We start from the raw sequence: 24,174 nt of genomic DNA, 5'->3' as shown, positions 1-24,174 counted from the left end.
CAGGAACACCCTACAACACATTCGCTCCTGTATGTGCTGTGCGGTGCTTATTCGCTTAGTCGTGTCCAACTCCTTGTGACTTCACGGACTGTAGCCCACCAGGCTCCTCTGTCCATGGGAATGCTCCAGGCGAGAGTACTAGAGTAGGTTGCTATGCCCTCCTCCTGGGGATCTTATGTTTTGTATACCTGCCTAATTCCTAGATTAGGAATCATTTTCAGTAACTGTAACCAGAAACTATTTGTAATTGCATTTTCTGATGAACCAAAATGATGACAGACAAGGGTTAAGTCAATTTTTTAAATGTAAGCAAAAATATGAGCACATTAGAAAAAAAAAAAAAAAAAGGCCTTTCAAATATTTAAAATGGAAATATTCACTGGTTTTATTCCTGAGAATAATTAAAGACTCTCACTTGGGGGAGTGTGAACCTCACTTGAAGTTAAATTCTGTTGAGCAGCTACATGACAACAAAATATGGCTTGAGTCAAGTGGAATATATATTTTCAAGGGCTGCCATTGTTAGAGCAGACTTGTCATAGATATAAATTAATTGTTCCTTTTGTGTGTGTGTTTCACAATAAGGAAGTCAACATCTGTCTGTCCTTTCAGTCAAGCAAATACATTCATGGAAGACTAACGGAAGACAAAGATACAGAGATGGAAAAAAGATATGTGTCAGAAAAAAAAGAGGTGAAACACACAGGAAGAGACAGGCCCTGAGAGAGAAACCAAAAAGGAAAAAAAGAGGATTCACAGCCCCAAGCTGTTAAGAAAAAATTCCTAATCAGAGTGTAGTTTACTAAAGATTTGTGGCTGCTGATTGTGGTGACATTCAAATGCAGCAAAGTGAGAGACTTATGGCCAGCACACCTTAAGTGGTTCAGCCGTTACAGACGTGTACCCCTCCTGCGTTTTTTGATAGAATGACAAAATCAGAGGTCTTTTGTGGTCCTTTATGGTAACACTTATTTCAGTCAAGTAACAGTTAGAAAATTGGACAGGTAGAAATCCAAAGACCAAACTGTTAGCTTTCTTCTGTTCCCTGCTGCTTCAAATATGAAGTCTTCAAGGACAAGAAGAAGGAGCAAGTGAATTTTTAAGAACAAAGTGCTTTTCTCTCATTGATAGAGATTAATATGCAGCCCAGACTTCAGGGTCACTTTGGGTGAGAGTCCAGTTTCTCAAAAATGAAATGTTCACCTCCTCCTGGGAAACACAAGAAAAAGGTAGGCAGCCAGGCAGCTGCTGGAGACAGCCATCATATGCAACAAAGCTGCATGCACCACCCACCCATCCACCATCTCTTAACCTGCCAAAGTTAACCCAATGGCTCCCATAAGTCATACTGAAGAGCCAAGTGACGTCAGGGAAGAAAAACACATTAAGAAATAACATAGTCTGGCTTCTGGCCCACACATAATCTCATTTCAGAAAGCCATGATCCCGATTTTGAAGATCCCTATTGGAGATTTCGTGCAGGGAAGCAACTTAAAAGAAATAGTGATGCAGGAAGGGGAACACATGTAAACCCATGGCTGATTCATGTCAATGTATGGCAAAAACTATTACAATATTGTAAAGTAATTAGCCCCCAACTAAAATAAATAAATTTATTTAACAACAACAAAAAAAAGAAATCCAGCTGTAATAAGAAAATTTTAATGCTGTGTAGCTCCATAAGAAAAATATATAGCTTGAAAAAAAAAAAAAGAAATAGTGATGGCCTAGTAAAACATACAGAGAACTAGATTCAGAAGTCTTGAGTTCTGTGAAATGGGGCACACTCACTTCACCTCTCTGCACCTCGGTTTTTCTCATCTGCGAAGGAGAAATAACAACACCTCTGCATGAGGGGGTCACACATGATAAAAGAGACTATATAACCTTTGTGAAATAAGCTTTGCCAATACTAAAGATGAGGGCTCCTGTTTTTCTCTCACTGTACTTCATCTTTGCAATATAAATCCAAGGAAATCAACAGTGATTCTCTCAATCATTTAAAAATAGCTATTGCCCCCCGTAAACTTTCTGTCCATGGTCCTACTCTGACTCTGTGACTGTCTGCCATTTGAGGGGGTAAGCGTGGAACACGATTCTATGCTGGACATGTGAATCCTGAATCTGCAGTGAGACAACTTACCAGGTTGCCAAACCCACCTCTAATAAGAGGTCTCTGTAGGAGCCTGGGCAGTTATTTGGTCTTTGCTATTTTCTGCTTCAGTTTATATTTCTCAGCTCTGAGCATGCTCCGAGAGCCAACCAAAGAACCATTTTACCATGAAAATCACTCTGAAAACCAAAGCCACATTCAAAGTTGGCTTAGTTGCAGTAAAATCACATGAGAATGCTCATCCTAACGAGTCTATCGCATCTCTAACTCAGTGCCCGCTCCATGAGAAGCACAGCAGGAAGACACAAACCCCTGTCTTCTCAACACACCTCACAGCTCTGAGCTTCTCCAGTAGTAACTGTCAGTCTGATGGTATTCACCTTTCACTGAGAGGCTGAACGGAAACAAGTAGTTCTAAGTGCCAATCTCTGTATCAAATGTTCAAAGACAACACCTCTCACCACGACTCAATGACTCTTTATGCAAAGACCCATAAGAGAGGGATCTTTCTAGATCCACAAAAGAGAAAGCATGTATCTTCCACACAGTCGAGACAAATTGTTCTTTGTTAGAAAGAAGTAACCCACCTGGCTGTGCGTTGGCCCCTAATCTGTGCCTCCAGGAAACACAGAGTGCAGCCTGTGATTGTGTTATTTTCTGCAGCTTTATTATGACTGCCTTTCCCTCCCTGTCTGTATGAGCCTTTGACCATCATCCTTACTATATACCGCATAGAGATACTTGCATTTTTAAAACATGTTTTGAAAGATACGTAGATCTTCATATAGAAATAATCAAGAATGAGTGTCCAAGAGGTAAAAGCCAAAGTGCTAGCCGGCATTCCAGAGCCTCATGACCGGTCTTGGTCACCCTGCATGTTCCCTAAATTATTGCCATACTGACTTCACTTGCAGTTTTCCTCCTGTACCAATTTGTTCATAGCAACATACTTTTGTCCTCATTTTCCTCTCTCCTCCCTCTGACACTCTTATCCTTAAGCGATGTGCCAGATTACTGCTTGTCCTTCAAGTTGTGGTTCAGATTGAGCTTTCTCTGTGAATACTCCAGGACTGCCCTAGACAGAACTGGGATTTGGTTTCTTGGTTTTAAATCCTCTGAGATCTTACTGCATTTTAAAATTCTGTTAGGATGCGTTTAATGGTTCATATATCTGTTCATAGGTCTTTTTTTCTTCCCTAGACTAGAAAGTCTTATAGGACCTATACGACATGAATGTCTGTGCCTCTTTTATCCCGAAGGTTAGCGCAGAGCCAGACACAGAGGAGGGTCACAATTAAAACATAGAGTAGATAATTCAGAAAGACACACACACCCTTATGTTTATAGCAGCACTATTCACAATAGCCAAGACATGGAAACCACCTAAATGTCTATCAACAGATGAATAGATAAAGAAGCATATATTCAACTGACTATTGCTCAGCCAGAAAAAAAGAATGAAATAATGTCATTTGCAGCAACAGGGATGGACCTAGAGATTATCGTACTCAGTGAAGTAAACTGGAAAGAAAGACAAATACCATATGCTATCAGTTGTATGTGGATCTAAAATATGAGACAAATGAACTTATTTACAAACCAGAAATAGACTCACAGACATAGAGAACAGACTTGGGATTGTCAAGTGGGAGGAAGGGACAGGATAGACTGGGAGGTTGGGATTATATATAGAATGGATGCAAACTATTATATATAGAATGGATAAAAAAATAAGGTGGTACTTTATAACACAGGGAACTATATTCAATATCCTATGATAAGCCAGCATGGAAAAGAATGTATATATGGGTATAACTGCATGACTTTGCTATGCAGCAGAAAATAATACAACATAGTAAATCAACTCTACTTAAATAAAATATTTTTTAAAAAATATCATCATTAAAATTATCATCACCATTCCTTCAAAACTGTGCTACAGTCCCCTGAATTTCAAAAGATGTGAAATTTCAACAATGGAACAAAGGCATCTACTTCCCTGTCATTTGTGACATCTTTACTCTTGGCAAACTTCATGTATTTGGCAGGAATGGGGGAAAGTTATTATTTCTTGGATACTTATGGTTAAAAATCTCATATTACTCAATTGAGAAGCTTCAGGTCGTTTTAGTGCCAGATGGGAACATGCCCAGAAACTATACTTTAAAAAGCTTTAGGAAAAACAAAAACAAAAAACAGATACAGCCTGTGGAGGAGGTTCAACATGGTGCTTGGAAGCTAAATGGAATAAACGAGATCAGGGCCTCAGCATTTGGGCAGAGTCCTTGGTCAGACTTCCTTGGATATTCATCTGCTCTTTGGCCACCTTAGTATTATTCATATAGCATCGCTGTACACTGGACACTGCTCACCAGGCACAGAAGGGAACAGGGCCAGACACCTTGGCTCTCACGCCGCTTCCTCCTCCCTGCACTTGAACCATTCTGTGCATCAGTTCACCTGGGGGACTTGTTTTCAGATTTTTCAGCAGAATGTCTAGAAAAGTCATTCCATCTGATTCATGGATACACAATACATACCAATACCCAATAAACAGAAAATGAAGAGTGAACACAATGAATGAGATAATTTTACAGCAGGCTAAACAGTGGCGTTATGAGAAAAGATTGTGGAGGAGCATTAGGGAGCATGATTGAAGAGGGTGTTCAGGATTGTTCTCAAGGGAAAGCAATGGCATCAGAGGGAGCAGGTAAGGAAAAGTCCTAGGGCTGGAGTATGCCTAGTGCATCCAGAAAATGGCAAGGAAGCTGGTGTGGGTGAGAAAGACTGACAGGAGAGGACATCAGAGAAGTGGCAGGAGGTGAGGGAAAGGCAGAGGATTTTGCAGGGACTCTAACTTGAACTCTGAAAGCAACTGGACACCACTGGGAAACTCTGAGAAGAGAAGTAACATGATTTAATTTATACTTAAAAAGTTCTCACCGGCTGTTGTGTTGGGAAGAGACTACAGACAGGGGCAAGAGGAGGACCTTGGACTCTGTGGCTGTGATTATCCAGGGAGAAATGGTCAGCAAAGTGTTAGTCGGGGAGGGGAAGACTCGTCCCATTCTAGATATTCTGAAGCTAGTGTCAACAGGACTGGATGCAAAGTGACAGAGGAAGTGATTTCAAGGATCAGGAACAGACTGAAGGATGGAATCATCATAAACTGCAAGCAGGAGAGCTGAGGAAGAGAATGAAAGATCAGACAGATGGAGTTCGAGGGCAGGAGGTGAGGAGAGAGAAAGATGACTTACACTTTGTTTGAAGGTGGTCAGGATTTAAACAGCATTTAAATGTCCTGGACTCAGGGATACTACCTAGGCAATGTCATTAGGTAGAGAGGAAAGGCTGTCCAAGGCTTGAGCTCTGGGGCACTGTGAACCTAAGAGGAAGCATCACAGTGAAGACTTAGAAAGTATTGCAACTAAGATGTGTGAATAAAAAAAGGAGGGAGGGGAGAGAGAGAGCTGTGTCTTGTAAAACAAGTGAAAAACGTATACCATCCAGGCAAGAGTGCTGTACTGTAACAAATCAGGGATGGCTGAGAACTGAGCCTTGGGTTTAGGGATGTGGAGATGGTCACTAGTGATATTGCTAAGAGAACTTCCTGAGGAGTATGTAAATATGTGCATGCGTGTGTCGAGTGGTGAGGGTGGGGTTGTTGAGATGCGATACAAGTGACTTAAAAGCCAATGAGAAGGGAGGAATTATAGAAAGTGAGCTTAACAACTGCTTGAGGAAGTTTTGCTTAAAAGGAGCAAAGAATTGAGGTGGTAGCTGGTGGAACATGCCAATTGAGCCTCTAGAAAACAGATACAAAGATAGAATTTAAAGTGAAACTATGACGACTTCCCTGGTGGTCCAGTGGCTAAGACTCTGCACTTCCAATGCAGGGGTTCTGGGCTCAATCCCTGGTTGGGGAACTAGATCCTGCATGTTGCAACTCAGAGTTCACGTGCCACAATGAAGATGAAGATCCTGTGTGCCCCAACTAAGACCCAATACAGCCAAATAAAGAAACAAGCAAATAAATAGATAAATACTTAAAAATAAAGTGAAACTATGAAATACAAAGGGGAGAGTTGGTAGAAGTAGAAAGAACTCTCAGCTCACGATGCAAGTCTGAGATCTATGAGAGATTGGGGAAGAAAAGAGGATTGGATAGTAAGAGCCTTGGGCTACAGCGCAGCTCTTAGACAGTCAGAGCGAGACCACCATAGGGATGTGGTAAAGTGACTGCCATCCAGGAAGCCTGTGGCGAGAACCCTGAGGAGCCCTCCATGCTGAGTCACTGCCTGGGCTCTGAATTGGAAGAACAAAACTTTGGCTCGAAAGCTGAGGAAGGTCCCAACAGTGCCGCCCCTGAAAGCTGTAAACCAAACGAACTCCTCATCAAGTTCTCTCTTGAAGGAAGTTCCAAGAAGCACACCTCCAAGTCAAGGGGATTTTTTTGAGAAGAAAAATAACAAAATTCTCTACGGGATTTTGCCGTTCAAGTTCCCACAGTGTCAAAAGTTCTGAGCTCCAACATATGCTTCTTCAGCCCAACACGGCTGCCTCTTTTTTTCCTGGGCTCTATTTTCCCCCATAGCAAATTGGAAAATGTTTAGTTAAAAAAAAAAAGCTGCAGTGAGTGAGAACCTCATCTTATCTGCTTCCTCCCTTGCAATGATTGTAGTCCCTGAAGTCCTGCCTGGGTTGGTTACAGTCAAATGCTTTCAAACCATACTATGTATCAGTCCCTTTCATTTATGCTATCCATCTTCCTGATTGTTCTCAGTGGGAGTCTTAGTTCAGTGAAAGCCACAGTCATCATCAGAGCCAGAAGGGAGATCACTCAGCATGGTTGTCAGTCTGTCTTTCTCCGCCACATTCTATTGCATGAATTCAGTTGTGAAGTAACCACATAATTGAGTTTGACCAAGGCTGTGGTTTTCCCAAGTGAGTTGAGTGTAACCAAGTCAGAGAAGGACAAGTGAGGTGAAGATCTAAAGGGAGAGATTAAAATTATAGACCATGCAACTGACCAGCTCTTATGTAACAAAGATATTTTATATTATTTTTGTTCTCAGGGTTTTTATAGCTTTTGTGATCAGGGAATGGAGTCATGAGTGCTCAAAGGGTAGTAAACATTCCTCCTGCAGGAGAATCATCTGGGTCATTTATGTAAAAAGCAGATTTCTTGACCACACTATGGCTTTTCCAGTAGTCATGTACAGGTGTGAGAGTTGGACCATAAAGAAGGCTGAGCAATGAAGAATTGATGCTTTCAAACTGTGGTGTTGGAGAAGACTCTTAAGAGTCCCTTGGACAGCAAGGAGATTAAACTAGTCAATCCTAAAGGAAATAAACCCTGAATATTCATTGTAAGGACTGATGCTGAAGCTGAAGCTCCAATACTTTGGCCACCTGATGTGAAGAACTGACTCACTGGAAAAGACCCTAATGCTGGGAAAGATTGAGGCCAAGAGAAGAAGGGGGCGACAGAGGATGAGATGGTTGGATGGCATCACTGACTCGGTGGACATGAGTTTGAGCAAACTCCAGGAGACAGTGGAGGACAGGGAAGCCTGGTGTGCTGCAGTCCATGGGGTCGCAATGAGTTGGACATGACGTAGCGACTGAACAGCAACAATCTCAATCAGAATTTTCTGAGGGGTGAAGCTTAGGAATTTGTATCAAGTTCCCCATGTGATTCATTTGTGGTCCTTCTCCTTCCTCTATTTATTAGTGAGGCTTTGTGTTTCTTTCATAATGATCCAACTCGGTGGTGAGACGCTGGATATCAAGGAGGACACACATGGACAGTATCCTTTGCTTTAAGACACCCAAGCTTCAGATCCACTTGAGGATTATAATACAGCATTGATACACATAGGCTGCATCTCACAAGAGCTTTCCCCTTTCCCTCCCCCACTCCTCCTCCACCACAAACCATTCTAGAACCTAAAAATAAAACACCACTAAAGCATCCCACATCTTACCTCTTATGAGAATGTCTTTAACTTTTCTTTTTAATACATATGAGTTGTTCTAAAGGCATGTTTGACCCAAATTGGAAAGAGAACAGAACAAAATATATACATTAACAAAGAAAAGGGGCCTGGCTTATTCCTTTGAGCTGGATTTGATGACACCTTGTCTACCCTTATGGTGTTTTTATTATCAAAAGACAAGAAAACATTCTCGAATTCTGCAATTCAGATTTTATAAGTAACATCAAGGAGTCATACTAGGTGGGCTTGAATAAAAAAGTGAATGTGACCTAAAGTTCACTGAAATTCTGTTTATCTCACTATCTTTGAATCGTTTTATTTATTTTTTGTTTGTTTGTTTGCTGTACTTGCTTTCAGAGTTTAGGCAGGTTTTCTAGAAGAGTTATGCATTCTAATTCATTCATCCATCAGAGAATTTCTATGACAGATGTAGGTTCAAAGTGTTCTGGTTGCTCAGAAGGAATACAATCAGTATGTAATATATCCTGAGGTAGAAATGATATTAATATGGTCAAGATTCACTCCACAAAAAGGTGAGGATGAAGGTGAATCATGAAAGATGATTAGAAGTTTACCAGTGACAGAATATAAAATAGGACACACCAAGTGGCGAAAAATCATGCACTCAGGACCATCAGGGCAAGACTCTTGGCTCGCTCAACAAACAGCCTGTAGCTCAGTGTAGACCCAGCAGAAAGCAAAGGAACAGCAATGCTGGAAAGGCACTGGGGACCATGCCAAAAGATGTCTTTTATGTCATGCTAGGGTTTCCCTGGTAGCTCAGTTGGTAAAGAATCCACCTGCAATGCAGGAGACCCCAGTTTGATTCCTGGGTCTGGAAGATTCCCTGAAGAAGGGATAAGCTACCCATTCCAATATTCTTGGGCTTCCCTGGTGGCTCAGATGGTAAAGAATCTGCCTGCAATGTGGGGAGACCTGGGTTCAATCCCTGGGTTGGAAAGATCCCCTGGAGGAGGGTACGGCAACCCACTCCAGTATTCTTGCCTGAAGAATCCCCATGGACAGAGGAGCCGGGCTGGCTACAGTCCATGGGATCACAAAGAGTCAGACACAACTGAGTGACTAAGCAAGGCACAAGTCATGGTAGGTGGTCTGGATTTTAACTTGTCATCATAGGGGAGGGAAGAACTTAATCAGAGCAGTAACAAGATAAGAGTTAACTTTTACAGAATCAATCTGACTAGCATGTGGAGAATGGATTACAACAGTGGTCCCCAAACGTTTTGGCACCAGGGACTGGTTTTGTGGAAGACAATTTTTCCAAGAACAGAGGCGGAGGGGTGGTTCTGGGATGACTCAAGCTCATTACACTTCTTGAGCAGTCTAATCCTAACCCAGTGCTGCCACTGATCTGACAGGAGGTTGGACACCCCTGGATTAGAGGGCAAAGACTGAGCCAGGTTGCTGGTGAGGAGGTCAACGGGGAATATGAAAGTTTATGTGCTCATTAACAGCAGACCTCAATTTCACCAAGGTTGCTGAGGTTCCAGTGGAGACATGGAGGTAGGCAGTAGCTCTTTTGAAACAACAGATCCTACAATATGTCTTCATCATTATATCTCACATAGAGAAACATATTTTAGTCCAGCAGTTGTACAAAAAAAAAAAAAAAAATTCCTGGACTTACGAGGATGCGAACATCACTCAAGTTTCATGGGGTCTCACTGGATTGGATTTTTGGTACAGATGGGCTCACATCAACGTTAATAATCCTAATGTAGGGACTTCCCTGGTGGTCCAGTAGCTAAGACTCTGAGCTCCCAATGAAGTGGGCCTGCATTGGATCCCTGGTCAGGGAACTAGATCCCACATGTTGCAACTAAGACCTGGAGCAGCCAAATAAATAAATAATCCCAATGTTGCTGGTTTCTTTCTTCTCTTACTCATACATAGCCTTCTTCGCCCTGTCTTTTCTCCAAGTCTCAGCCAGTTATGTCTGAGAGTCTTTGGGGTGCCCCTCACAGGGAAGGTTAACGATTCTACACATTTCTGGCCTCACCACTGCTCGGCCAGTCATCCTTCCATGCCCTGTGGGTGCTGCTGCCCCTCAGCTAGAAACTCCATCTATTACAATGGACCCACCCTCCAGCCAGGGTCTTTGATGAAGAAGAGAATGCCTTCCCCACTTTCACTCTGTTTCTGCCACAGGGTTGTCTTAGTTTGGGCTAGAAGCAGAGTCTGAGACAGTTTAGTTGCACATGATTTATTGATGGTGTGCTCTCCAGAGGACATGAGTGAGGTCAGCAAGAGAAGATGAGGACCAAGGACATAGTTTCAGCCAAAGGCTAAACTCAGGCTGATCCTATGAGGAGTTCTGGACCTCCAGTTACATGACAGAGTTGGCTTCCCCTCCAGGAAAGAGGGCAGTCTTTTATATTCTCATTTCATCCATCCAGCCTTGGCTAAAGTCTGCTGAAGTGGGAGGTGCAGGTACGTGCCTAACTCTTGAAGCAAGGCAGCCTTGGCTTAGGTAAGATCCTCTGGAGAAGAGGACTGCCATAAGCCACTAGTAGTTCACACTCACGGTATCTGGGGACTGGGATCTGAGTGGGGCACCAACAGCATCTTTACTCTCTGGGCTTTGGCACCGCACTGCTTGCAGTCAGGTAACAAGGTTTAATGAAAAAACTTCTACTTCCTATATGTATAAGGAATGCAATGCAGGAGACTCGGGTTCAATCCCTGGTTCAGGAAGATCCCCAGGAGAAGGAAATGGCAACCCAACCCAGAATTCTTGCTTGGAGAATTCCATGGACAAAGGAGCCTGATGGGCTACAGTCCATGGCGTCACAGAGTCAGACATGACTAACACACAAACACACACTTCCTATATACACTAGAACACTGCTTCTTTCTGCACAGAGCTGTGGGGCCAAGAAACACTTGAGAATGGCATACACAGTGACAAGTCCAGGACTGTGAAAGGAAGAGATTCATGTGTATCACACGGTAGAAAAGGAGGCTTAAGCTTAAAGAAACTTTGGGTTTCTACAAACATGTATGCAGAACTGGCATAGAGAAAATGTGGTGGATTGCAATGACGATGCTGATTTTGTACTCCTTTCCTATGCCTTTGTTAGATTCCGTGTGACTTTGCAGTTCTTCTCACTAAAAAGAGAAAGTTTCCTCTCCTCTCCTCTCCTCTCCTCTGAATGTGGACTAGTCTGTGTCTCCCACTGGCCAAAAAAATGTGACAGAAGCGCCAGTGTTCTGGTTCTAGACCTGCATCTCAAGAGGCTCTGTGGGTTTCTGCCTGCCCTCTTGAGCTCTACCATAATGATGAACAAACACACCCAGGCTAGACCAGTGCAGGATGAAAGACACATAGAGGAGAGTCAACTCAGCCCAGCTGGCCCAGCTGGTGCCATTCTAGATCAGCCAACAGTCAACAGTCAGCCAGCTAACCTGAAGACTCACGAGTGAGCCCAGCCAAGATCAGCAGTCACTGAACTGTCCTCCAGACACAACAGACACTTATTCTGCTATACTACTGTGATCTGTGCTTATTTCACAACATCACTGTATTAAGAGCTGACTGTTACAGTAGGTGTGCAATAAATATTCATTGCATGTGGATCAGTATGTTACACCATCATGGAAAAGCTGGGCTGAGGCAGAGAGGAGTGATTTTTATTTCTTCTTCCCACCCCCAAAACTATGTTCAACTGAAGCCTCGTCAAAAAGGCTGGGAAATACTGAGTGATATTTCTGGAGAGAGTTAATGGATAGAATTCCCTCAAATGTCCCCTGCTCTAGCAATCCATGATATCTGAGCATTGGCCTGAGCCAGACCAGAAGGAGGATGCAGAGCTGGGGCAGAGCTCAGCTGCAGAAGGGCAGCCACCAGCATGCACAGAGCCCAATGCTGGCTTGAGACCTTCTGCAGCTATTTCCAGCCAGGCCTGCCTCTTCCCCTTCTCTGCCCCTCCATAGCCGGCAACAATTCAGGGGAAAGACACTTAAGAGCTGAGCCTCTAAAGCAAGCTTTACATCTGTCTCAATCTCCCTAGTTTCATGGGCCCACTTTTAATTTTGTCTGGCAGCCACTACAGGAAACAAGGAAGGTAAATCAAAGAGTTACTTTTTATGAGGCCTTAGAGACTCCACCAATAAGTAAATCCTGCCATTTTTTATTTCTTCTTTTGCTGAGGGTAATTTAGTTTTTTTCCCTTGGATTCTTTCCTCCTGTCGCTTTGGCACCACCGTTTCTCCCACTCTCAGCTCCATTATTTCCAAGTAGAATATGGTTTTGGTTAGAATAAAGACAACACACACACCACCGGCAATAGTTCATTCAAGCTGCATTAGCAATGTGGCCCTTCTCTTCTGGCTGTGCCTATTAGGGTTCATACTGAGGAGGTCTGAAAAGAAAATTTCCTTGGTGAGAGATAATTTTCTACCTTATGACTCCCTCTACATGGTGACTCTTGTGAGCATCCAGCCATCATTTTTTTCCTTTTTTTTTCCCTAAAATTAGAATTGGAAATATGAGTTTTCCAATTTATTTTTTTTAGTCCCAAATGATGCTGCCTCCGTGTGAAAGCACGGAGTCAGAGCATGGAAGCACTAAGTGAATAATTAGTCCTGGTAAAACACAGGTCACTGTGAAAAACTCCGTGATTTTAAAACTGGAGAAAAAAGAAGTGCATACCAACCTTCTACCCCACCTCTTTCCCTGCATCTGTCTCCTGCTGCTGTTAACTTGTTCTTAATCTAACTGATAGGGACTCCCGACCACAATGAGAGCTACCAGAATACTGCTGTAACCCAGGTCCTTGGCAAACATCACAAACACACACGTGCACGCGCTCGCACAGGCATAAAGGCTGAAACACTCAAAGGGAAGGGTACCCCCTTGGCTAAATCCATAGGACAGACAGGAAAGGGCAGGAAGGTAAAGACCCAAAGTAGGGGCCCTGCTTGGGAGGAGAGAGAAGAACACGGGGCATGAGGCTTCCTTCTCCCAGGTGAGCATAGCCTGGGAGTAGACAGCTGTCCAGGCCACTCCCTTTGCTTCCTGAACCCACTATACTCTCATCACTTCACTCCCATCTGCAGCGGGGACTGCAACCTGTCATGAACACACAACACTCTTGGAGACTCTCTGGAAAGTCACAGACATGATCTGAAGACACATGGCACATGCCACCAAAAGTCTGCCTGCTACTTCAGTTGTCCCATGAATCAATGGCACAAGAAAGCATCTTCTGGCCCAAGAACAACACACAGCTATCGTTCAATGAATGCCGTGGATGTCATCACCCCTAGATCCTATGGAAAAGGGCTTTCTCCAGCACTTGGGATCTGCACAGCACAGGACTCCCTTCAGGGTGTCAAACGATGGGGATTTTACAAACTGAAATTCATTTCAAAAATGAGAAGAGTCTCTAGAGACAGACTGCCTTGGTCTAAAATCTTGCACTACCACTCTCTAGCTGTGAAATACACCTGCTATGGCTCAGATTCCTTATATTTAAGGAGGGAATATATGTATACTGTATATATAAATGTATATAAATAATATATCAACATTTATATTATACAAATGTATATTATATAAACAATAGCTCTCACTTGGTGTTTTTGTGATTAAATGCAATAATGTTAAAAAGTGAAGTATTGTTGATTTACAATGGTTCAAGTGTATAGCAAAGTGATTAATTTATACATATATACATATATGGAGAAGGCAATGGCAACCCACTCCAGTGCTCTTGCCTGGAAAATCCCATGGGCGGAGGAGACTAGTAGGCTGCAGTCCATGGGGTCACTGGGAGTCAGGCACGACTGAGCGACTTCACTTTCACGCTTCACTTTCATGCATTGCAGAAGGCAATGGCAACCCACTCCAGTGCTCTTGCCTGGAAAATCCCATGGGCGGAGGAAACTAGTATGCAGTCCATGGGGTCACTGGGAGTCAGGCACGACTGAGCGACTTCACTTTCACGCTTCACTCTCATGCATTGCAGAAGGCAATGGCAACCCACTCCAGTGTTCTTGCCTGGAAAATCCCAGGGAAGGGGGAGCCTGGTGGTCTGCCGTCTCTGGGGTCGCACAGAGTCAGACACGACTGAAGCGACTTAGCAGCAGCACATACATATATCCTTTTTCAGATTCTTTTTCCTTATAGGTTATGACAAAATATTGAGTCGAGCTCCCTGCACTCTACAGTAGGTTCTCGTTGATTATCTATTTCATATATATTAGTGTATATGTTTATCCGAACCTTCTAATTTATCTCTCTCCCCTTCAGACCTTTCCCCTTGGGTAACCACAAGTTTGTTTCGTGTGTCTGAGTCTACTTCTGTTTTGTAAATAAGTTCATTTGTATTTTTTTTTTAATATTTCACCTATAAGTGACATCATATGGTATTTGGCTTTCTCTGTCTGACATGTCACTTAGTATGATCATCCAGGTCCATCCTAGTTGCTGCAAACGGCATTACTCAAACAAAATGACTCTTGGAAAAGAGCTCAGCATAGGTTCTAGCAACAAATGAATACTAAATGAACTTTATTATTTTACTATTGTTGCTGCTGTTATCATGGAAAGTCTTTAAAAATTAAATTTTATTTAGCAATAAAACGAATAATTAAAATAAATATCTATGTGCTGTGCTGTGTGCTGTACTAAGTCAATTCAGTTGTGTCCAACTCTTTGCAACCCTATGGACCGCAGCCCTCCAGGTTCCTCTGTTCACAGGTGTCTCCAGGCAAGAATCCTTGGATGTAAGAACATGTCAGTGGTGATCACATGTGGGCAATTCCCCTAGCCTTTTGAACAAACTGAACTGAAATGACTCAGGACCCTTCCATGTCTGTGGAACTTTGATTCTTCTGTTCATAACACAAATCTGTCTCAAGTTGTTTTTTTTCCTTGTGCTCCCATTCTAAGGTCTTGGAATAAATGTTCTGCTGGCTTTTGAAAATAATTTGGAAACTCTCCTTTTTCCTCTCTGCTTGGGAACAATTTAAACAGTATTGAAGTTTCTGTTCCTTGAAGGTTGAAAGAATTCACCCAGGAAACCATCTGTGCCTGGCACTGTTTTGAGGGAGAAAGAAGTCTTTAAAACTTTCTCAATATCTTGTATGTTGGCCCATACAGAGTCTTCCACATATTTCAGGTTTAATTTTAGTAAGTTGTATTTTCCTAGAAAATTATCCATTTCATCTAACTATTCAACTTTATTTCAAGAGAGTGTTGTAAAATATTCCTATGGCATTCTCATAATCTCTTCTGTACTGATGGTAATTTCTACGTCTATGTATGTATACTTCTCTCTTTATTTACTTGATTAGGCAAGCTTGGGGTTACCTACTTTGTTTCACTTGGTTTTCCAAATAAGCTCTAGGGTTTGTTTACTAATTCTGCTGTTTTTCTATTTTTTAAAAAAACATTCTCTGTGTTAAGTTGATTATTTCCTTACTCATGCTTTTCTCAAAATTATTTGGTCTTCTTTTTGATAGAGATGCTTGCACATTTGTTTTCATTCATTCTTGTTTCCTAATGTCAGCTTCTAGCTGTTTTACATGGCTTTTAATGCATAGTATCATGACTATTACAACTATTGTTATTTTTTATTATTATGGTTACATGTACTAAAATACCCACTTTTATGACCTTTGCAGTGAAAATTATTTGAAGGAATTTAAAATTTTTTTGAAATAACAGTTTTAATTATTTTTGTTTCCAAACTAATTTCAAGTTGTCTTTGCCTTGCAAAGAGAAGAGTCTGAACTATTCCCAATTACGGTATTTATTGGGATTACATTTCTCTTAGAGTAAGTATATTTCTATTCAGTTCAGTTCAGTCGCTCAGTCGTGTCCGACTCTCTGCAACCCCATGAATTGCAGCACGCCAGGCCTCCCTGTCCATCACCAACTCCCGAAGTCTACCCAAACCCATGTCCATTGAGTCGGTGATGCCATCCAACCATCTCATCCTCTGTCGTCCCCTTCTCCTCCCGCCCCCAATCCTACCCAGCATTAGGGTCTTTTCCAATGAGTCAACCCTTCGCATGAGGTGCCCAAAGTATTGGAGCTTCAGCTTCAACATCAGACCTTCCAATGAACACCCAGGATTGATCTCTTTTAGGATGGATTGATTGGATCTCCTTGCAGTCCAAGGGACTCTCAAGAGTCTTCTCCAACAACACAGTTCAAAAGCATCAATTCTGCAGCGCTCAGCTTTCTTCACCATCCAACTCTCACATCCATACATGACCACTGGAAAAACCATAGCCTTGACTAGACGGACTTTCGTTGGCAAAGTAATGTCTCTGCTTTTAAACATGCTATCTAGGTTGGCCATAACCTTCCTTCCAAGGAGTAAGCGTCTTTTAATTTCATGGCTGCAGTCACCATCAGCAGTGATTCTGGAGCCCAAAAAAATAGTCTGACACTGTTTCCACTGTTTCCCCATCTATTTCCCATGGAGTGATGGGACCAGATGCCATGATCTTAGTTTTCTGAACGTTGAGCTTTAAGCCAACTTTTTCACTCTCTTCCTTCACCTTCATCAAGAGGCTCTTTAGGTCTTCTTCACTTTCTGCCATAAGGGTGGTGTCATCCGCATATCTGAGGTTATTGATATTTCTCCCGGCAATCTTCATTTCAGCTTGTGTTTCTTCCAGCCCAGCGTTTCTCATGATGTACTCTGCATATAAGTTAAATAAGCAGGGTGACAATAAGCAGCCTGGACGTACTCCTTTTCCTATTTGGAACCAGTCCGTTGTTCCATGTCCAGTTCTAACTGTTGCTTCCTGACCTGCATACAGCTTTCTCAAGAGACAGGTCAGATGGTCTGGTATTCCCATCTCTTTCAGAATTTTCCACAGTTTATTGTGATCCACACAGTCCAACCTTATTAATTGTTATTCAGATCCTCTACAGCTTTCCTATATATGTTTCCCTGCATTTTGTTAGTCCTGGTCTAAGAGCTGAACTCTCCCCCCACCACAGGGTTTTTGTCAGTTTCTTCTCTATTTCCTAGAGATTATACTTTAGGTTGTTGAAGCTCAATAATTCAGTGCATGAACATTCATGAGACTATATTCTGAAAATGCCTATCATTTATACATTTTATACATTTTTTTCCCTTGAATTCCATGCAGAGTTGGAACCAGGTCTAGAAGGACCTGAGGTTTTTGCTATTTTTTGAACCCTTCTTAGGAAATGTTTAAAAGTACTTAATTTTTTTTTAATTGTTCTTTAAAGCTAAGTGATGTTTTGCTCGTTTTTAATTGAAGTATAATTGAAATACAATGTTGTGTTAATTTCTGCTATACAGCAAAGTGATTCAGTTATATACATATATACATTCTTTCTTATATATATTCTTTGATGTACTCAATTTTTAATAAAATTTTAATTACAGATTCTTGGAAGAGGCCTATGAAGTGAGGGGCCCTGAAATTTCAGCTTAATGTTATGTGCATATTCTGAAGCTATTTTTTTGTTTTCTAATGTCTTTCCCCCATTCTTCTTTCTTTACCCATTCATTTATTAGCTTGGTGCAAAAGTAATTACAGCTTCAGATCTGGTAATTATTTACCAATGAGAAATAAGTTTGTTTATTCCTGCAGCATAAAAATCCATGCTTCAGGATTCAATGAAGTCTTGGAAAGCATTTTCTGTGTCCTCCTGGTTGTGGAAGCATTTTCCCTTCAAAATGTTGTCAAGATGCTTGAAGAAGTGATAGTCTGTTGGTGAGAGGTCAGGTGAATATGGCAGATGAAGCAAAACTTTGTAGCCCCATTCATTCAACTTTTGAAGTGTTGGTTGTGCCAAGTGCAGTTGGGCATTGTCATGGAAAAGAATTGGGCCTTTTCTGTTGACCAAAGCCAGCTGTGGGCACTGCAGTTTTCGGTGCACCTCATCCATTTGCTGAGCATGCTTCTCAGAATGTAATGGTTTCACTGGGATTCAGAAAGCTTTAGTGGATCAGACTAGCAGCAGACCACCAAACAGTGACCATGACTCTTTTTTCAGTGCAACTTTGGCTTTGGGAAGTGCTTTGAAGCTTCCTCTTGGTCCAACCACTGAGCTGGTCACTGCTGGTTGTAGTATAAAACCTACTTTTCAACCCATGTCACAATTCAAACCACAATCAAGAAACGGCCTGTGGTTGTTTCATAGAATAAGAGAAAAATGACACTTTAAAATGATGATTTTTTTGATTTGTGGTTGGCTTACAAGGTACCCACTGATCGAGCTTTTTCACCTTTTTAATTTGCTTCAAATGCCAAGTGACTGTTGAATGGTTGACGTGGCTTTTTGGGCAACTTCTCATGTAGTTGTAAGAGGACCAGCTTCGATGATTGCTCTCAACTGGTCATTGTGAACTTCCGATGGCCACTGTGCTCCTCATCTTTGAGGCTCTAGTATCCTTTACAAAACTTCTTGAACCACCATGGCACTATATGTTCATTAACAGTTTCTGGGCCAATGCATTGTTGATGTTGTGAGTTGTCTCCACTGCTTTATGACCTATTTTGAACTCAAATAAGAAAATCGCTCAAATTTACTTTTTGTCTAACATTATTTCCATAGTCTAAAATACATGTAAAACAAGCAGCAAGGAATAACTCATTAGCAAAAAACATAAAGCAAGAAATGCATTAAAGTGATGTATAACATCACCACATTTATTTAAGAATGTATTCCAATATCAAATAGCAAAGTTCAACAATGCAAAACCAAAATTAATTTTGTACCAACCTAATTTTGTTCTTGTTCAGTTGTTCAGCAGTGTCCACCTCTTTGCAACCCCATGGACTACAGTATGCCAGGCCTCCCTGTTCTTCACCATGTCCTGGAACTTGCTCACTCATGTCCATTGAGTCAGTGATGCCATCCAGCCATCCCTGTCAGCCCCTTCTTCTCCTGCCTTCAATCTTTCCAGCATCAGGGTCTTTTCCAATGAGTCGGTTCTTCCTATCCAGTGGTCAAAATATTGGAACTTCCGCATCAGTCTTTCCAATGAATATTCAGGGTTGATTTCCTTTAGGAGTAATTGGTTTGATCTCCTTGCTATCCAAGGTACTCTGAAGAGTCTTCTCCAACACCACAGTTAGAAAGCATCAATTCTTCAACACTCAGCCTTTTTTATTGTCCAGCTCTCGCATTCATACTGGAAAAACCATAGCTTTGAATATATGGACCTTTGTTGGCAAAGTAATGTCTCTGGTTTTTAATGTACTGTCTAGGTTTGTCACAGCTTTTCTTCCAAAGAGCAAGCATCTTTTAATTGCATGGCTTCAGTCACCATCCGTGATTTTAGAACCCAAGAAAATAAAGTCTGTCACTGTTTCTATTGTTTCTCCATCTATTTGCCATGAAGTGATGGGACCAGATGCCATGATCTTCATTTTCTGAATGTTGAGTTTTAAGCCAGCTTTTTCATTCTCCTCTTTCACCTTCATCAAGGGGCTCTTTAGTTGTAGTGTCATCTGTGTATCTGAGGTTACTGATATTTCTCCCAGCAATCTTGATTCCAGCTTGTGCTTCATCCAGCCCATCATTTCACATGATGTACTCTGCATATACGTTAAATAAGCAGGGTGACAATATACAGCCTTGACATACTCCTTTCCCAATTTGGAAGCAGTCCATGGTTACATGTCCGGTTCTAACTGTTGCTGCTTGACCTGCATAGATGTTTCTCAGGAGGGAGTTAAGGTGGTCTGGTATTCCAATCTCTTTAAGAATTTCCACAGTTTGTTGTGATCCACATAGTCAACCTAATACCAGATATTTAATGGAGTGCCTACCCTGAGCAGTGCACTTTACTTGGTGTTAAGTGTACTAAGACCTTTTTGAAGGAGTCCTTTTCTCTACCTAACCTTTGAACATTGGTGTTTTTCAGGATTCTGTCCTACATGTATTCTACCCATACTCTACAGTTTTGGTGAAAATCTCATTTGATTCAAAACTATCCATAAACTCTACACTGATGGCTTCCAAATCTTTTCCTCTGGTCTAAATCTACATACTATCTCTCTGTTAATGATTGTCAAATTGCTAGATCCCATCCAGATTCTCCCAATTGAGTTTGAGATCCACAATAGTCTACTCTTTTCTGGACATATCCACTGGACTATCACAGATAGGTCATATTCAACATATCTGAAGCCTGTTGTAATTCACTTCTCTCTCTTTTTTTTAATCATCATCACCCACTTGCCAAACCATAAACCTTGGCATCATTTCCAACTTCCTCTGTGCCATGATCGCCCACGTAAGATCACTGAGTCAGCTGCAAAAATCTACCCTCCTCTTCAGCTGACCACCACTGTTAGTGTCCTGGGTTCTTGGTCTCTCTTTAATCAACAGAAAGCAGTAAGGGGCCAGATGAGACTGTCAGGGAAGGCTTGTGCTATAGCACAAAGGCATGAAAACAAGAAATAGGTGTTCTTACTTGCCCCCCAAGAAGACCTTCTTGGATCCTTAAAAGGGGTAACAACGGGGGTGGATCTGTGGGTGGGGCAGGAGGAATAGCTTAGTGGTCTGCCCACCCCCTCGGGGCTGCTGTGAGCAGGTATCATGTGCAGGACCCTGCTTCTGCTCCCAGCACCTCAGAAATAGAAGTTGGTCTGTGGCCTCTTTGTACCTTGCTGCTGTTGTTTGTTGTTGCTCAGTCATGTCCGATGCTTTGGGACCCCGTGGTCTACAGCCTGCCAGGCTCCTCTGCCCATGGGATTTCCCCAGCAAGAATACTGGAGTGGGCTGCCATGTCCTTCCTGTTCATTACTGTCCCAGCTGCACATGTACGTAGTTATCTCTAGTCCTTTATGGCTTCTCTGTATTCTGTTGCTCCGGGAGACATTTGTCCAGGTGCAAGCACTGCAGTAAGGGATTCCAGGTCCCAGCCTGCCTCACCATGCTTCTTCAAAGAGAACACGATCGCCTCCTACTGGGCCACCTCCACCTTCCCTCCACTCTTCCACATCTTCCTGCATTCTATTTTCCAACCACTAGGCAAGAAAAGCTTCATTCGACCCAAGTCTGATCATTTTTCTCTCTTACCTGAAGCATTCGAGGACCTCCATTCACCCTTAAGAAGCAGCCTGAATTCCTCAATGTGACATAAAAGACCATCTCTCACCTGGACACTCACCCATTCAGTCTCTGTCCAAACTCTCACCCGTCTCAACGCCAGGCTGCTTTCAGGAACTCCAACCCACCTTCGTCTCTGCCTCCAGATCTTTTTGGATGCCATCTCCTCTGCCTGGAACGCTCCTCTCTCCTTCTTTCTATTCATGTTGTATTAATATGGTTTGCTGTATCTATTATCCTATTATTTTCTGTTCTCAAGTGTCCTCACTTTTTCTTTGGTTTGGACCTTTTGCCATAGGCTTGTGCAGTTTTAATTATTTTGTCTAGAGATTAAGAAAGTAGGCTTCTCCTAATTAACAGGCTCTCAGGAATTAAAATAGGCTCCCTGACTTGTAGCATCTGTCAGTTTATTAGTATAAATATTAACATTGTGGTCAACTTTAAGCTACCAGCACAATGTCATTGTGTGAAAAGACACACACAGTTGGCTCTCAAAAGCCAGTACAAGCTTCAGCACCTCACTTCCTTTAAGGTTTATACAATGTAATTGAACCTACAATTCTCTAATAACTGTATGAAGAATCAACTGGTAGCTATTGAACTCAGCCATGCAAAAAGAAGAATTTAACACACAATTTCTTTCCTAACGGCTTTTCCTAGCTTCCAAGTTTCATTATTTAATTTGGGAATATAGATTATTATTATGTAATTATGTTTACATTATGCACTATCTCTTCCAAGTAATATTATTTTTGACAGTGGCATACAGATTGAATAATCTGTTTAAAGCCATTATTTTCAGATGTAACTCTGTGCTTGACTGATTTGAATTAGTTTTGCCATAAAGAAGACAGATCATTCATACATACTCAGTCTCTCCCTAATTTACCATCCAGCTTCTGTATGATGCTGGCAACATTGTTTTTCTTTCTCCTGACTTGGTCCCAGGGTGAGCAAAATCCAAGCAACAGGTTATATCACTATGTTGACTCATAGCCCAACCCTCTCTCCCATTGTATGTTTTGATTAAAACAAAGAAACCCTAGGACACGTTAGTAGGAATAGATGCACAATGCATTCTTAAATTGAAATTTTGCTTCAAAGCACTCGACTTGGTCTGTGTCATTGCTGAGTCGTCATTAAGTTAAATCAGATTTTGTGTTGGAAACGTTTAAAATGTAGATAGATACTGTAAGCTTTCTTGGCATCCTCTGGTAACTTGGCTATGTCTGGCAACATCCTGCCTAAAAAAATAATTTCTATACCTACATGTTTCCAGAACAATCTGTTAGAGCCACAGTTGGCCCACACGGAAATCAAATATTCCTTCACCTTGTTGAAGGAATATAAGCTTTGGTTCTGTCTCATTTTTCTCTTATCTCTGATAATGATAATATATATTATAGACAATTTACTATTTAAGATAGAATTATTCTTGCCCATTATTACTGACTAAATATTTATGATATGTACTTGACTATTTGTAAGATACTAAGTTTCTTGAAGGTAATGGCAGTGTAGTTTAGTGAAAAGAAAAGAAAATGTTTTAAATCCAACAGAACTGGGTAAATGAATGCCTATGTCCTGTTTTAGCTGTGTGGCTTTGGGCAAAGTGATTTATCTCTCTGATCCACAAAGAGATTAAAGGAGATTTTTAACATAACTCTCTGGGTAGTTATAAGGATTATATAAGATAATATATGTAAAACACCTATCCCTGTGCCTAGAATTCTCATCACTAAACATGAGCTTTTATTTTCCCTTCCACATTTGAATTCTCCTTCAGCATATTTCAATTGATTAATGATAGAGCTGTTATGACATCTATTTTATAAAAGTTTGGAATGTCCTTTTGGAGCCATATTTCAGGGTGAAGGATCTGACAAATATTCCTAAGTCCACACAGTATGAACTGGGTCACCCTAAGAGAAAGCACTCCTTTATGCTGTCTGCCCTGGCATAACTCCACTGGGTGCAGGAGTTCATTGATTAATAATGCTTATTTGCATTTGCACACCTAGCTGTATAGTCAGCAAATTATTTAATTTCATTAAGAATTACATACCCCTTTATTAATAGTGAAAAACCTGAGGCTCAGAGAGGTTAAAAAATTTCTTTAGGATCACACAACTTGGAAGGGTCAGAGCTCACATAGAAATAGAGGTCCCTTGGCTCCTATTCCTAGAATCTGTTCCTCCTGTAACCTGCAGTGTTCATGCATTAGTTATTATTATACCTAAGTATATGACAATGTCAAAGCTGGCTATTAGCTTATTTTTGCATGCAGTCCATTTCTAGAATGTTCTCCCACTTCTTCAGCATCAGCATCTGTTACTGCCATGCTAGGCGGAGTTCACCCAGTCAAGGAGTGATTGTTTGAACTCCACTAGACTGACTCATCTCTGCTGAACCCTGCTAAGCCATAAACCAGATATAGTTTGTTCTGAAGAAGAAAAATCTCCTTGCAATTTCTTTGTGCTTACGCTGCCAGTAACTGCAGTGCAGATGTTGTTAAATAACTAAAAGAGCAAACAAGCCTGAAATCACTAGAAACTTGAAGTTAGCCATTCAAGAAACTAATAGCATCAACTTTTCAGCCCTACCCTGGCCAGACTCACTACATGAGCATGGTAGCCAACTGAATTATCAAAAACAAAAGCAGGTCACTGGTTAAATTACTCTGATATTTTTTCACAAGGAGACAATTAAACCTAATTACAAGCAAGGCTGCAATGTTGCTTTCCTAGTGAAACTAAAGGAGCAGGTACAAGTTCAGGATCTCATTATCCAGCTTCAGTAAGGCTTCTAAATATACCACGAATATACTTCCTGCTGGTATTTTGCTACTGTATTGATCTGGAACCAGTAAGGTCTTCCTGAGGGTTCGCTGAAATCAAACTCCGCTCTGGCGGTTGCTGCCTATGTGTGCCTTTTGGAATTCTGCTGATATATATATATATATAAAACAGAAATAAGGGGGAAAT

Source organism: Giraffa tippelskirchi, chromosome 9, assembly GCF_054371585.1.
Source record: "Giraffa tippelskirchi isolate mGirTip1 chromosome 9, T2T-mGirTip1v1.2.pri, whole genome shotgun sequence".
NCBI lineage: Eukaryota > Metazoa > Chordata > Mammalia > Artiodactyla > Giraffidae > Giraffa > Giraffa tippelskirchi.
This window is presented reverse-complemented; position numbering follows the sequence as displayed.